Source organism: Dreissena polymorpha, chromosome 4, assembly GCF_020536995.1.
Source record: "Dreissena polymorpha isolate Duluth1 chromosome 4, UMN_Dpol_1.0, whole genome shotgun sequence".
NCBI lineage: Eukaryota > Metazoa > Mollusca > Bivalvia > Myida > Dreissenidae > Dreissena > Dreissena polymorpha.
Window position 1 is genome coordinate 76,580,134 of NC_068358.1, and position 14,169 is coordinate 76,594,302.

The 14,169-nt window shown below is 39.5% G+C and overlaps 1 long non-coding RNA gene across 2 annotated transcripts; it reads right to left on the minus strand.

Moving 5' to 3' along the window:
* Positions 1 to 584: 584 nt before the first annotated feature.
* Positions 585 to 7,311, minus strand: LOC127877454 (uncharacterized). 2 transcript variants are annotated; one of them, XR_008048442.1, is made up of 5 exons: positions 6,970 to 7,311; positions 6,568 to 6,660; positions 5,842 to 6,260; positions 3,970 to 4,119; positions 585 to 2,464 (listed from the first exon to the last, which is right to left on the minus strand). It is a non-coding gene; the product is annotated as an uncharacterized LOC127877454 (long non-coding RNA). The 2 variants fall into 2 exon arrangements; XR_008048443.1 differs by lacking the exon at positions 5,842 to 6,260 and having other exon boundaries at positions 6,970 to 7,309.
* Between the last annotated feature and the right edge of the window lie 6,858 nt (positions 7,312 to 14,169).

Sequence of the window (14,169 nt, forward strand, 5' to 3'; positions counted from 1 at the left end):
TCCAAATCATGATGGCGAGAATACTTATGAAGATTAATAAATGATCTATGATAGCAAAGATGCTGATGCTTATGTTGATGCTCATAATGTTAATTATTGATTATGCTGCTGCTGCTGCTGATGATGATGATGATGATGACGATGACGACGATGACAATGATCATGATGATGGTGATGATGATGATGATAATTATGTTGGTGATGATGATGATGGTGGTGATGATGATGATGATAATAATGATGAGATTATTTCCCTTAGGGCCCGGATCCGGCTATATCCTCAAGATTTTCTGAAATTCTGAGTAAGAAAACCCCAGTGTAGCACCAGCAATTAACGAACTTCAGTAAAAATTGAACCGCTCTATCAACCAAGTTTTTCAAACGCATGGTGTAACATATGTTATTTCACATCGATCACGATCTCGAGTTATGTCGTATCTCTGTTTAAACGTCTGGCGTCTTTTTTCCTCTTCATTACCCGAATCAACAATTAACGTTTACAAAACATTGAGGATCAAACATTTTGTCAGACTATATTCACATTTAATATATTAAATCGAACTCATATACACGACCAACATATATTCAGAAATGTACATTTTTCCTTTTTATTTAACAAGTATTATTTTAATTGGATTTATGGTCCCTCTTTACAGAGCATGCAAATTTAATTCATTATACAGTTTGCGAGACAGAACAAAACAAATCTTTATTATGTTTCACAGGTCACATAATACAATGAACATACATGTAACGTGACAACAGGTGAGCATATATAAATTGTGTAAGTACACAGTTTCATGAAACATTGGGAAATCCGTCAAAGAAAAACTATAATAAATTTGTGAGGGGGGAAGGTGATCTTTTGAGTTTTATCAGCTTCTCGGCTGTTACAAGCGATTATATAAGGATATCTTTTTACAGTTAACGAAAGCGAACGTTACATAAAAAATACACGAAAATACTAGACGTCCCACATTAGTAATAGTCTGGTGAAAATTCTTCAATACTTTTTTGTTACAAAAAGGATTCAAAGTTTAGATTCAAAGACAAGACAAAATTATGCTTAAAAAAGATTAATACAGGTTAATAAAGATACATTAAAATCAGTTATTTATCAGCAATATTTCGTAATGGTAAGAAAAAAGAAAAAGAAAAATTGCAACACCAAATAATGACGGGACAACATCAACAAAAGCAAAAAAAGTTATCATTAAGACATGCAACATAAATAAAGTAAAACAAATGCGTAAAGGAACTACAAAAAGGAAATCCGTTATTGAACCATTAAAGCACTATGTATTAGAAGGCAATTACCTATCGATTATATTTAGTTGATGTCTAAAAACAAATCTTTTGACACAAAGTGCAACATTATTTGCAAGGAAATAAATACAGCTTATATCGATTCGACAATAAAACACACAGAACGGTAAACAGCCATCATGATAACACAGTATTTATAGTTCACCCAGTTATGAATAAGCAAAGGTTTAATTGTAAGTGATTACATGATGCATATGGTATATTTAACAATAACATTCTTTATTGTAGAATTTAAAATATATACATTTAAACAAGGCGTACACGACCAGTACGAAATTTCAAGTCATGACATAAGGCATGTGGTATATTTAACAATAACATTCTTTTTTTAAAATTATATATACATTTAAACAAGGCGTACACGACCAGTATGAAATTTCTAGTTATAACATGATGCATGTGGTATATTTAACAATAACATTCTTTATTGTAGAATTATATTTTTATTTAAGCCAGGCGACCAGTTCGAAATTTCTAGTTATTACATGACGCATTTTTTATACCTTTTAACAAGGTGTACACGACAGTACGAAATTTCAAGTTATTACATGAGGCATGTGATATATTTAACAATAAAATTCTGTATTGTAGAATAATATGTTCATTTAAGCCAGGCGTACACGACCAGTACACAATTTCAAGTTATTACACGAGGCATGTGGTATATTTAAGAAATAATTCGTGTACGTTATAGTTTGTTGTCAAATAGCCCACGGCCGGAAGTTTAGATGCGTAGGGATTAAATCACGAGTGAGAAGCACGAGTGATTTGAAACCACGCATCTAAACTTCCGGCCGTGGGTTATTCGACAACAAACTATAACGTACACGAATTATTTCGATTCTAACACGATTTTTAGTAATGATTTATAGAATGTATCTTTTTTTTCTTGCATACTATTTTATGTGAAGCTCCGCCCATAAAAAATAGCTTTCGGCTGTTCTGTCGATTAGATCTCCGCCCTCAATAACAGCCAAACTGGATGGAAAAAAAACATTTCATTTCTCACGTTTGGTTAAATAAGAACAACAACAACTTGCGTTAACTAAGGGGGCAGTCTACAGTTTTTCTGGAAAATCCCCAGGCCGACAAGCACTGGTTTGCAAAACACCCTCAAAACAAGGCCTTCAGTCACAACCTGAAAATATATTCAGACCATATTCATTGCGGCCCGTCAACAGCTTGAAAATAAAGCACAAAACAATGCAGAAAATGCTCTTTAAATTTATATCTGGGGTAAAATAGACCTTTTCGGGGGTCTCGGAAATTGCCCATAAAAACGCCATTTTTAGATAAACCCGGCAATCACATTTAACTTTCCGCGTAAGAATACGCACACAGTCGACAACATGCTTTGCACTATCAAAGCAAATGCTTTCAAACAAACCCAAACTAAATGGGTCATTACCATTGAACTTTTTTGCACTGCTAACTTATTTAAAACCCACCGTTGAAATCTGTCAAATGCCGGCAGTTTCAAGCAGAAAGTACATGTGTTTACTTCTCACTCAGCATGTTGTTGTTGTTGACTAAAATTCAGGTCACTTAGTTTCGAATTATTAAAACATGTGAAATTACTAGAATATTGACCATTTATACTTACATTTCAGCTCCTGGAGTCAAAAAACAATTTCTTTAAGGCCATACACCTTAAATTCAGGAAATTGACCGGGGCCAATGCGCAGATAAGGCTGAAAAACTGTAGACTGCCTCCTTAAGATAGCAGTCAAAAGTTTTAAACCCATCTAAATTTGAATTATTTGTATACTTCAGTCAATTCTGGATGAAACTGGGTGGTTTTCTTTGTGAAATAACTACAATGTACAATTGCATACTATTTTTAGTGAGCATATCAGCGGCGGCATTTTCACGCAACTTTTTGGTCATTTTTTTGGTTTTCTACCAAAGTCTAAAAATCACTAAGTTTGCACCGATATGAAATGTAGGTATAATCATATTGCCACAAATGACTCCTAATGAGTGTTATCTTTGATCCTGAGTAAAAAATTGTTCACAACACTGGTCAAAGTTAAAAAATAAAATGAATTTTGATGATTTTTTCCATAAAATCAGTGTGTTTTACTCACTTTTCATCAAAGTTGATGCACATTTTGGGGTTTAAATGGTTTGAAAGGCACTAAATGTTGTATAAATAGTTGATTTAAGTCAACTTGGTATTACTTGCATAAACAATTAAGCCTATGGCACACAGAAACAGAGACTGCAGCTCTAAAGCAGATGTGCGTACAATGCAAGGGAGGTAATTCCTATAGCCATATTTGACCATGAAGTTCCAAGTCTTAATACACTCACATTTTTTGGTCTAAATATTTGTCTTATGGTAATATGATGCCATTGAAGCAAGATAAGAGCCCCAAAACAATGACCTGGTGATATTTTGCAGATAAAACCTTCATTTGTGGGAGTCTTTATAGGCCAGGGTATCATTTTTGTGAAAGTTGCTATTCAGTCAACATCTTTTTTTCTACTTTGGACATACATTTGTACTTAGTGTGAAAATGCCTTTTAATTACAGAAAAAGCGCGGGGAATATTAGCACACGCAGGAGTAGAGGCAAGAAAGCCACCCAGTTTAAGCTGGGACACAAGCCAAAATGGACTACATCCACTGAAATACACCAACCTGGAGTTTCCAGTGCAAGTTCCGAGGCGCCGAAAGCTTCTAAACGACTGGTACGGCTGACAGACAAGGAAGCCTGGGACAGTCAATTCGTCAGAACCACAGCAGGGTTAGCACAGGCAGACACTCTGGCATACACTCTCAGACGTCCACCTGAAAAGGAAGAAAAAACAGATTGTGAGTGTGACCGCAATGAAAATTTCATTGTGAATAATGAGAAAATGCTGGCAGTTATTAAAGATGTACATGCAAGTGGTTGTAAGAAGCCAAACATGAAAATGAAAGTTACACGTGCTGGTCTGTGTGTCTACATCTGTGTAAAATGTAGTTACTGTGGATTTAATTCGCAAACATTGCCAATGTCGGACACAATTCAGACCGCAAGAGGCCCCCCTGCAGGATTATTGAACTATTTAGTAGCAATGTCAGTGCTAAAATCTACAATTGGAATGGATGATGTAGCTACTGTATTAACATGGCCTTAATATTAAGGCACCATGCAAGCAAACATTTCAAAAAAAGTTTAATGACTTGGGACAAGCACAAACAGAACTGAGCGACAAACAATTGGAACTAAATCAGGACTATGTCGCAAATGTCATGAAAAAGCCGGCTTCGAACCTGAAGTTGACATCCAATTTGACGTCGCCTACACATGTCGACCCCAGGGGGGATGCGAAAAGTCTACACAAAGCTTTGGGGCCCTGGTAGAACACAACACAGGTCAAAAACTCCCACTTGCCATAGCCATGGCCAACAAGCATTGCAGAAAAAGGTACTGCAGGCATGATAACTGCTCAAAAACCTTTGCAGCTGAGGCCTCCATTGCAAGCAGTGAGCGAGTATTACTTCACAGGTCATTGGATAAAGTGAAAGATGGTCCTTTGGCAGTAAAGTCAATAACCACCGACTCTGGTACGCAATCGGCAAAGGCTATACGGGATTACTATGAGCTTAAAAAGCAAACAAATCACTTAAAAAAGCAGACGGCCACCCACTACAAGTGCTTTGTTCACAAGCTGAGAGCTTTCGAAAGACATGTGCGTGCCGCAAAGTCAGACATCAAATCCATTCCAAAAAAGTACAACAAAGACGAATACATGCGTAAGCTTGCCAGCTGCCTCCGCTGCCGAGTGCGCATTGAACTGGAAAGACTGCGAAAACAGAGCTGCAATGATGAGCTTTTTCTTCGATCGGCCAAATTTGCTATAGAAAACATCCTGCATTGCTTCTCCGGAGATCACAAGATGTGCAAGGAACGCTCACGAGTGTGCACCTATCGAGTGACCAGCTCGTACAAACATTTGCCCTATGGAGAGCCACTAGCACTCCAGGAGAGTGACAAGAAAATTGTTTTAGGAAACATTAATAAAACATTTGATGCCACGGGGTTGAAAGAAGTGGCAAAGCTCTTTAACACAAATGCTTGTGAGAGCTTAAATGCATCTGTGTTTCATTATGCCCCCAAAACTTAATTCTATGCTAGAAACTTTGCAGCTCTGTGTCATTCTGCAGTTCATACAAGGTCTTTGGGGCCCAGCAAATCATCAATGAAGGTGGCAGAAAAGGTGACAGGGAAAAAAATCAGTTTACATAGCATGATATACAACAAACTGAAGGCCAAGGATCGCAGACGGGAATATGACAGCCGCAGGAAGGCCTCAGTGCGGTACAAAATAGTCAGATTCTACCTTAGAAAGCGGCACGCAAACAGAGCCCTGTACCGGGACGGTCTATATGCCTCTGAAAGTATGCCATCTACAAGTGCTGCTGACCATAGCTATGGACTTAAAGTGTAAAACAGAAAAACTTGTGATGTACAGTAAATGCAAACTGCGAACGGCAACATAACAATAACCTAACTTGTATATTTACCGCAGACCACAGACAGCATTCACTGAAGCCCCTGTGACCCGAGCATTGACCATTTGTAAGGCACACGTTGCGGGAATTATTAACAGTTACTGGCTCATACGATAAATGCTTTATATTAATGCATAGCTTATTGTGGCAGAGGTGTGAGATATGGAAATTGCGCTGCAGTGCACTGTGTCCGGGATCACACAGATAGTACTTGAGACGGTGGACTTTTAGCTTGATGCGCTTGCCCGATACAACAACACGGTGCACACCATAGCCGTACCTATCTGTTTCACCAGTCCACAGGCAACACAGACCAACCAACTCACTCTTTTCACCCAGAACAGCTTCCAGTTTCACTACAAGCTGATCCGGGGGAAAACTCGAAAAAAAAGCAGCGGCCATGAGTCACAGGGTCTTAAGCACAGATGAATCTGAAGAAAAGTGAAGTAAATACTCTTAATTTTGTAGCATCACATTCTATTATGCCTATTTAGAAGATTTCACTCTCTGAAAAGTAAATTTAAATCACCTATGATAAGTATAGTGGTTAAACTGTCATGCAAAGTAGGGTTTTATTAAAAAATCAGGCTTACCTCTCCCTACTGAAATGTTAATATCTCTGCTCAAATTGGTCAGAATTGAATGGGAAAACTGTTTTCAGGTGTTGATAATTATATTTTATCAAAAAATGTCACATTTGACTATGCTGCGTTGGGTGTGAAATTTAGCATTTTTTACCTTAAGGGGGCAGTCTACAGTTTTCTGGAAAATCCCCAGGCCGACAAGCACTGGTCTGCAAAACACCCTCAAAACAAGGCCTTCAGTCACAACCTGAAAATATATTCAGACCATATTCATTGCGGCCCGTCAACAGCTTGAAAATAAAGCACTAAACAATGCAGAAAATGCTCTTTAAATTTATATCTGGGGTAAAATAGACCTTTTCGGGGGTCTCGGAAATTGCCCATAAAAACCCCATTTTTACATAAACCCGGCAATCACATTTAACTTTCCGGGTAAGAATACGCACACAGTCGACAACATGCTTTGCACTATCAAAGCAAATGCTTTCAAACTAACCCAAACAAAATGGGTCATTACCATTGAACTTTTTTGCACTGCTAACTTATTTAAACCCACCGTTGAAATCTGTCAAATGCCGGCAGTTTCAAGCAGAAAGTACATGTGTTTACTTCTCACTCAGCATGTTGTTGTTGTTGACTAAAATTCAGGTCACTTAGTTTCGAATGACTGAAAACATGTGAAATTACTAGAATATTGACCATTTATACTTACATTTCAGCTCCTGGAGTCAAAAAACAATTTCTTTTAGGCCATACACCTTAAATTCAGGAAATTGACCGGGGCCAATGCGCAGATAAGGCTGAAAAACTGTAGACTGCCTCCTTAAGATAGCAGTCAAAAGTTTTAAACCCATCTAAATTTGAATTATTTGTATACTTCAGTCAATTCTTGATGATACTGGGTGGTTTTCTTTGTGAAATAACTACAATGTACAATTGCATACTATTTATAGTGAGCATATCAGCGGCGGCATTTTCACGCAACTTTTTGGTCATTTTTTTGGTTTTCTACCAAAGTCTAAAAATCACTCAGTTTGCACAGATATGAAATGTAGGTATAATCATATTGCCACAAATGACTCCTAATGAGTGTCATCTTTGATCCTGAGTAAAAAATTGTTCAAAACACTGGTCAAAGTTAAAACATAAAATGAATTTTGATGATTTTTTCCATAAAATCAGTGTGTTTTACTCACTTTTCATCAAAGTTGATGCACATTTAGGGATTTAAATGGTTTGAAAGGCACTAAATGTTGTATAAATAGTTGATTTAAGTCAACTTGGTATTACTTGTATAAACAACTAAGCCTATGGCACACAGAAACAGAGACTGCAGCTCTAAAGCAGATGTGCGTACAATGCAAGGGAGGTAAATCCTATAGCCATATTTGACCATGAAGTTCCAAGTCTTAATACACTCACATTGTTTGGTCTAAATATTTGTCTTATGGTAATATGATGCCATTGAAGCAAGATTAGAGCCCCAAAACAATGACCTGGTGATATTTTGCAGATAAAACCTTCATTTGTGGGAGTCTTTATAGGCCAGGGTATCATTTTTGTGAAAGTTGCTCTTCAGTCAACATCTATTTTTCTACTTTGGACATACATTTGTACTTAGTGTGAAAATGCCTTTTAATTACAGAAAAAGCGCGGGGAATATTAGCACACGCAGGAGTAGAGGCAAGAAAGCCACCAAGTTTAAGCTGGGACACAAGCCAAAATGGACTACATCCACTGAAATACACCAACCTGGAGTTTCCAGTGCATGTTCCGAGGCGCCAAAAGCTTCTAAACGACTGGTACGGCTGACAGACAAGGAAGCCTGGGACAGTCAATTCGTCAGAACCACAGCAGGGTTAGCACAGGCAGACACTCTGGAATACACTCTCAGACGTCCACCTGAAAAGGAAGAAAAAACAGATTGTGAGTGTGACCGCAATGAAAATTTCATTGTGAATAATGAGAAAATGCTGGCACTTATTAAAGATGTACATGCAAGTGGTTGTAAGAAGCCAAACATGAAAATGAAAGTTACACGTGCTGGTCTGTGTGTCTACATCTGTGTAAAATGTAGTTACTGTGGATTTAATTCGCAAACATTGCCAATGTCGGACACAATTCAGACCGCAAGAGGCCCCCCTGCAGGATTTTTGAACTATTTAGTAGCAATGCCAGTGCTAAAATCTAAAATTGGAATGGATGATGTAGCTACTGTATTAACATGGCTTAATATTAAGGCACCATGCAAGCCAACATTTCAAAAAAAGTTTAATGACTTGGGACAAGCACAAACAGAACTGAGCGACAAACAATTGGAACTAAATCAGGACTATGTCGCTAATGTCATGAAAAAAGCCGGCTTCGAACCTGAAGTTGACATCCAATTTGACGTCGCCTACACATGTCGACCCCAGGGGGGATGCGAAAAGTCTACACAAAGCTTTGGGGCCCTGGTAGAACACAATACAGGTCAAAAACTCCCACTTGCCATAGCCATGGCCAACAAGCATTGCAGAAAAAGGTACTGCAGGCATGATAACTGCTCAAAAACCTTTGCAGCTGAGGCCTCCATTGCAAGCAGTGAGCGAGTATTACTTCACAGGTCATTGGATAAAGTGAAAGATGGTCCTTTGGCAGTAAAGTCAATAACCACCGACTCTGGTACGCAATCGGAAAAGGCTATACGGGATTACTATGAGCTTAAAAAGCAAACAAATCACTTAAAAAAGCAGACGGCCACCCACTACAAGTGCTTTGTTCACAAGCTGAGAGCTCTCGAAAGACATGTGCGTACCGCAAAGTCAGACATCAAATCCATTCCAAAAAAGTACAACAAAGACGAATACATGCGTAAGCTGGCCAGCTGCCTCCGCTGCCGAGTGCGCATTGAACTGGAAAGACTGCGAAAACAGAGCTGCAGTGATGAGCTTTTTCTTCGATCGGCCAAATTTGCTATAGAAAACATCCTGCATTGCTTCTCCGGAGATCACAAGATGTGCAAGGAACGCTCACGAGTGTGCACCTATCGAGTGACAAGCTCGTACAAACATTTGCCCTATGGAGAGCCACTAGCACTCCAGGAGAGTGACAAGAAAATAGTTGTAGGAAACATTAATAAAACATTTGATGCCACGAGGTTGAAAGAAGTGGCAAAGCTCTTTAACACAAATGCTTGTGAGAGCTTAAATGCATCTGTGTTTCATTATGCCCCCAAAACTTCATTCTATGCTAGAAACTTTGCAGCTCTGTGTCATTCTGCAGTTCATACAAGGTCTTTGGGGCCCAGCAAATCATCAATGAAGGTGGCAGAAAAGGTGACAGGTAAAAAAATCAGTTTACATAGCATGATATACAACCAACTGAAGGCCAAGGATCGCAGACGGAAATATGACAGCCGCAGGAAGGCCTCAGTGCGGTACAAAATAGTCAGATTCTACCTTAGAAAGCGGCACGCAAACAGAGCCCTGTACCGGGACGGTCTATATGCCTCTGAAAGTATGCCATCTACAAGTGCTGCTGACCATAGCTATGGACTTAAAGTGTAAAACAGAAAAACTTGTGATGTACAGTACATGCAAACTGCGAACGGCAACATAACAATAACCTAACTTGTATATTTACCGCAGACCACAGACAGCATTCCCTGAAGCCCCTGTGACCCGAGCATTGACCATTTGTAAGGCACACGTTGCGGGAATTATTAACAGTTACTGGCTCATACGATAAATGCTCTAGTTTCAGTTTCACTACAAGCTGATCCGGGGGAAAACTCGAAAAAAAAGCAGCAGTTTCAAGCAGAAAGTACATGTGTTTACTTCTCACTCAGCATGTTGTTGTTGACTAAAATTCAGGTCACTTAGTTTCGAATTACTAAAAACATGTGAAATTACTAGAATATTGACCATTTATACTTACATTTCAGCTCCTGGAGTCAAAAAACAATTTCTTTTAGGCCATACACCTTAAATTCAGGACATTGACCGGGGCCAATGCGCAGATAAGGCTGAAAAACTGTAGACTGCCTCCTTAAGATAGCAGTCAAAAGTTTTAAACCCATCTAAATTTGAATTATTTGTATACTTCAGTCAATTCTGGATGAAACTGGGTGGTTTTCTTTGTGAAATAACTACAATGTACAATTGCATACTATTTTTAGTGAGCATATCAGCGGCGGCATTTTCACGCAACTTTTTGGTCATTTTTTTGGTTTTCTACCCAAGTCTAAAAATCACTCAGTTTGCACAGATATGAAATGTAGGTATAATCATATTGCCACAAATGACTCCTAATGAGTGTCATCTTTGATCCTGAGTAAAAAATTGTTCACAACACTGGTCAAAGTTAAAAAATAAAATGAATTTTGATGATTTTTTCCATAAAATCAGTGTGTTTTACTCACTTTTCATCAAAGATGATGCACATTTAGGGGTTTAAATGGTTTGGACATACATTTGTACTTAGTGTGAAAATGCCTTTTAATTACAGAAAAAGCGCGGGGAATATTAGCACACGCATGAGTAGAGGCAAGAAAGCCACCCAGTTTAAGCTGGGACACAAGCCAAAATGGACTACATCCACTGAAATACACCAACCTGGAGTTTCCAGTGCAAGTTCCGAGGCGCCGAAAGCTTCTAAACGACTGGTACGGCCGACAGACAAGGAAGCCTGGGACAGTCAATTCGTCAGAACCACAGCAGGGTTAGCACAGGCAGACACTCTGGCATACACTCTCAGACCTAAACCTGAAAAGGAAGAAAAAACAGATTGTGAGTGTGGCCGCAATGAAAATTTCATTGTGAATAATGAGAAAATGCTGGCACTTATTAAAGATGTACATGCAAGTGGTTGTAAGAAGCCAAACATGAAAATGAAAGTTACACGTGCTGGTCTGTGTGTCTACATCTGTGTAAAATGTAGTTACTGTGGATTTAATTCGCAAACATTGCCAATGTTGGACACAATTCAGAGCGCAAGAGGCCCCCCTGCAGGATTTTTGAACTATTTAGTAGCAATGCCAGTGCTAAAATCTAAAATTGGAATGGATGATGTAGCTACTGTATTAACATGGCTTAATATTAAGGCACCATGCAAGCAAACATTTGAAAAAAAGTTTAATGACTTGGGACAAGCACAAACAGAACTGAGCGACAAACAATTGGAACTAAATCAGGACTATGTCGCAAATGTCATGAAAAAAGCCGGCTTCGAACCTGAAGTTGACATCCAATTTGACGTCGCCTACACATGTCGACCCCAGGGGGGATGCGAAAAGTCTACACAAAGCTTTGGGGCCCTGGTAGAACACAATACAGGTCAAAAACTCCCACTTGCCATAGCCATGGCCAACAAGCATTGCAGAAAAAGGAACTGCAGGCATGATAACTGCTCAAAAACCTTTGCAGCTGAGGCCTCCATTGCAAGCAGTGAGCGAGTATTACTTCACAGGTCATTGGATAAAGTGAAAGATGGTCCTTTGGCAGTAAAGTCAATAACCACCGACTCTGGTACGCAATCGGAAAAGGCTATACGGGATTACTATAAGCTTAAAAAGCAAACAAATCACTTAAAAAAACAGACGGCCACCCACTACAAGTGCTTTGTTCACAAGCTGAGAGCTCTCGAAAGACATGTGCGTGCCGCAAAGTCAGACATCAAATCCATTCCAAAAAAGTACAACAAAGACGAATACATGCGTAAGCTGGCCAGCTGCCTCCGCTGCCGAGTGCGCATTGAACTGGAAAGACTGCGAAAACAGAGCTGCAGTGATGAGCTTTTTCTTCGATCGGCCAAATTTGCTATAGAAAACATCCTGCATTGCTTCTCCGGAGATCACAAGATGTGCAAGGAACGCTCACGAGTGTGCACCTATCGAGTGACAAGCTCGTACAAACATTTGCCCTATGGAGAGCCACTAGCACTCCAGGAGAGTGACAAGAAAATAGTTGTAGGAAACATTAATAAAACATTTGATGCCACGGGGTTGAAAGAAGTGGCAAAGCTCTTTAACACAAATGCTTGTGAGAGCTTAAATGCATCTGTGTTTCATTATGCCCCCAAAACTTCATTCTATGCTAGAAACTTTGCAGCTCTGTGTCATTCTGCAGTTCATACAAGGTCTTTGGGGCCCAGCAAATCATCAATGAAGGTGGCAGAAAAGGTGACAGGGAAAAAAATCAGTTTACATAGCATGATATACAACCAACTGAAGGCCAAGGATCGCAGACGGGAATATGACAGCCGCAGGAAGGCCTCAGTGCGGTACAAAATAGTCAGATTCTACCTTAGAAAGCGGCACGCAAACAGAGCCCTGTACCGGGACGGTCTATATGCCTCTGAAAGTATGTCATCTACAAGTGCTGCTGACCATAGCTATGGACTTAAAGTGTAAAACAGAAAAACTTGTGATGTACAGTACATGCAAACTGCGAACGGCAACATAACAATAACCTAACTTGTATATTTACCGCAGACCACAGACAGCATTCCCTGAAGCCCCTGTGACCCGAGCATTGACCATTTGTAAGGCACACGTTGCGGGAATTATTAACAGTTACTGGCTCATACGATAAATGCTCTATATTAATGCAAAGCTTATTGTGGCAGAGGTGTGAGATATGGAAATTTCGCTGCAGTGCACTGTGTCCGGGATCACACAGATAGTACTTGAGACTGTGGACTTTTAGCTTGATGCGCTTGCCCGATACAACAACACGGTGCACACCATAGCCGTACCTATCTGTTTCACCAGTCCACAGGCAACACAGACCAACCAACTCACTCTTTTCACCCAGAACAGCTTCCAGTTTCACTACAAGCTGATCCGGGGGAAAACTCGAAAAAAAAAGCAGCGGCCATGAGTCACAGGGTCTTAAGCACAGATGAATCTGAAGAAAAGTGAAGTAAATACTCTTAATTTTGTAGCATCACATTCTATTATGACTATTTACAGTACAGCTCACGCAAAACAAACATATTCCGCGATCCGCGGAGTCAGACGCTAGCTTGTGTTCGCGGAGTCGACTCGGAATCGACTATCTGGTCGCCGAGTGGCCGCGTCTGTCCGCCGAGGCACTCCGCATCTCGTCTCCGCGACTCGCCTCGGCATGATGCCGAGTACTTTGTTGATGATGTCGAGTCATTCGGCGGACAATCGTATTCATTATAATTTACAATGTACATGTACCTCGGATAGAAATGGACTCCGAGTTTCGCATCATAAAATTTATTACATGGAGCGTTACTACGTTGCGAAACAATTCACTACATAATATATTGACAATAAGGGTTTGCATCATCTGTCCAAATTTTCTCTATTAACTGTTTCTTAACCCTTTCCCTGATAAATGCGTATAATCCCGAGCCTATCTTTTACCACATACATTGAATTTTCCCGTCTCTATCCATTACCCGCTAGTCTCGTGTATTCCACTTTCAAATGCAAATGCTGATTAATACTGACGAGAAAAGTGCTCAAGAAAACTCATTAACACAGACATCCAACATTTTTCTAAAATATCAAATGAATTTCGGCATATGTTTCTAATAAAGATTTGATGAAATAGGTGTCCAATCGGGACAAGGGTAACACAAATAAATACATGTATATGCCCATGATATTTTCATGTCCAGTGTTTATCTTAAACAAAAAGCGCGCGAAAATAGGCGTGGGTGAATTTATTGATACACAAAACTACGTAGCGCAGACAACATTGTAAAACTTCGTAGTGAATTTCCATTTGAGTACCGGGGTATC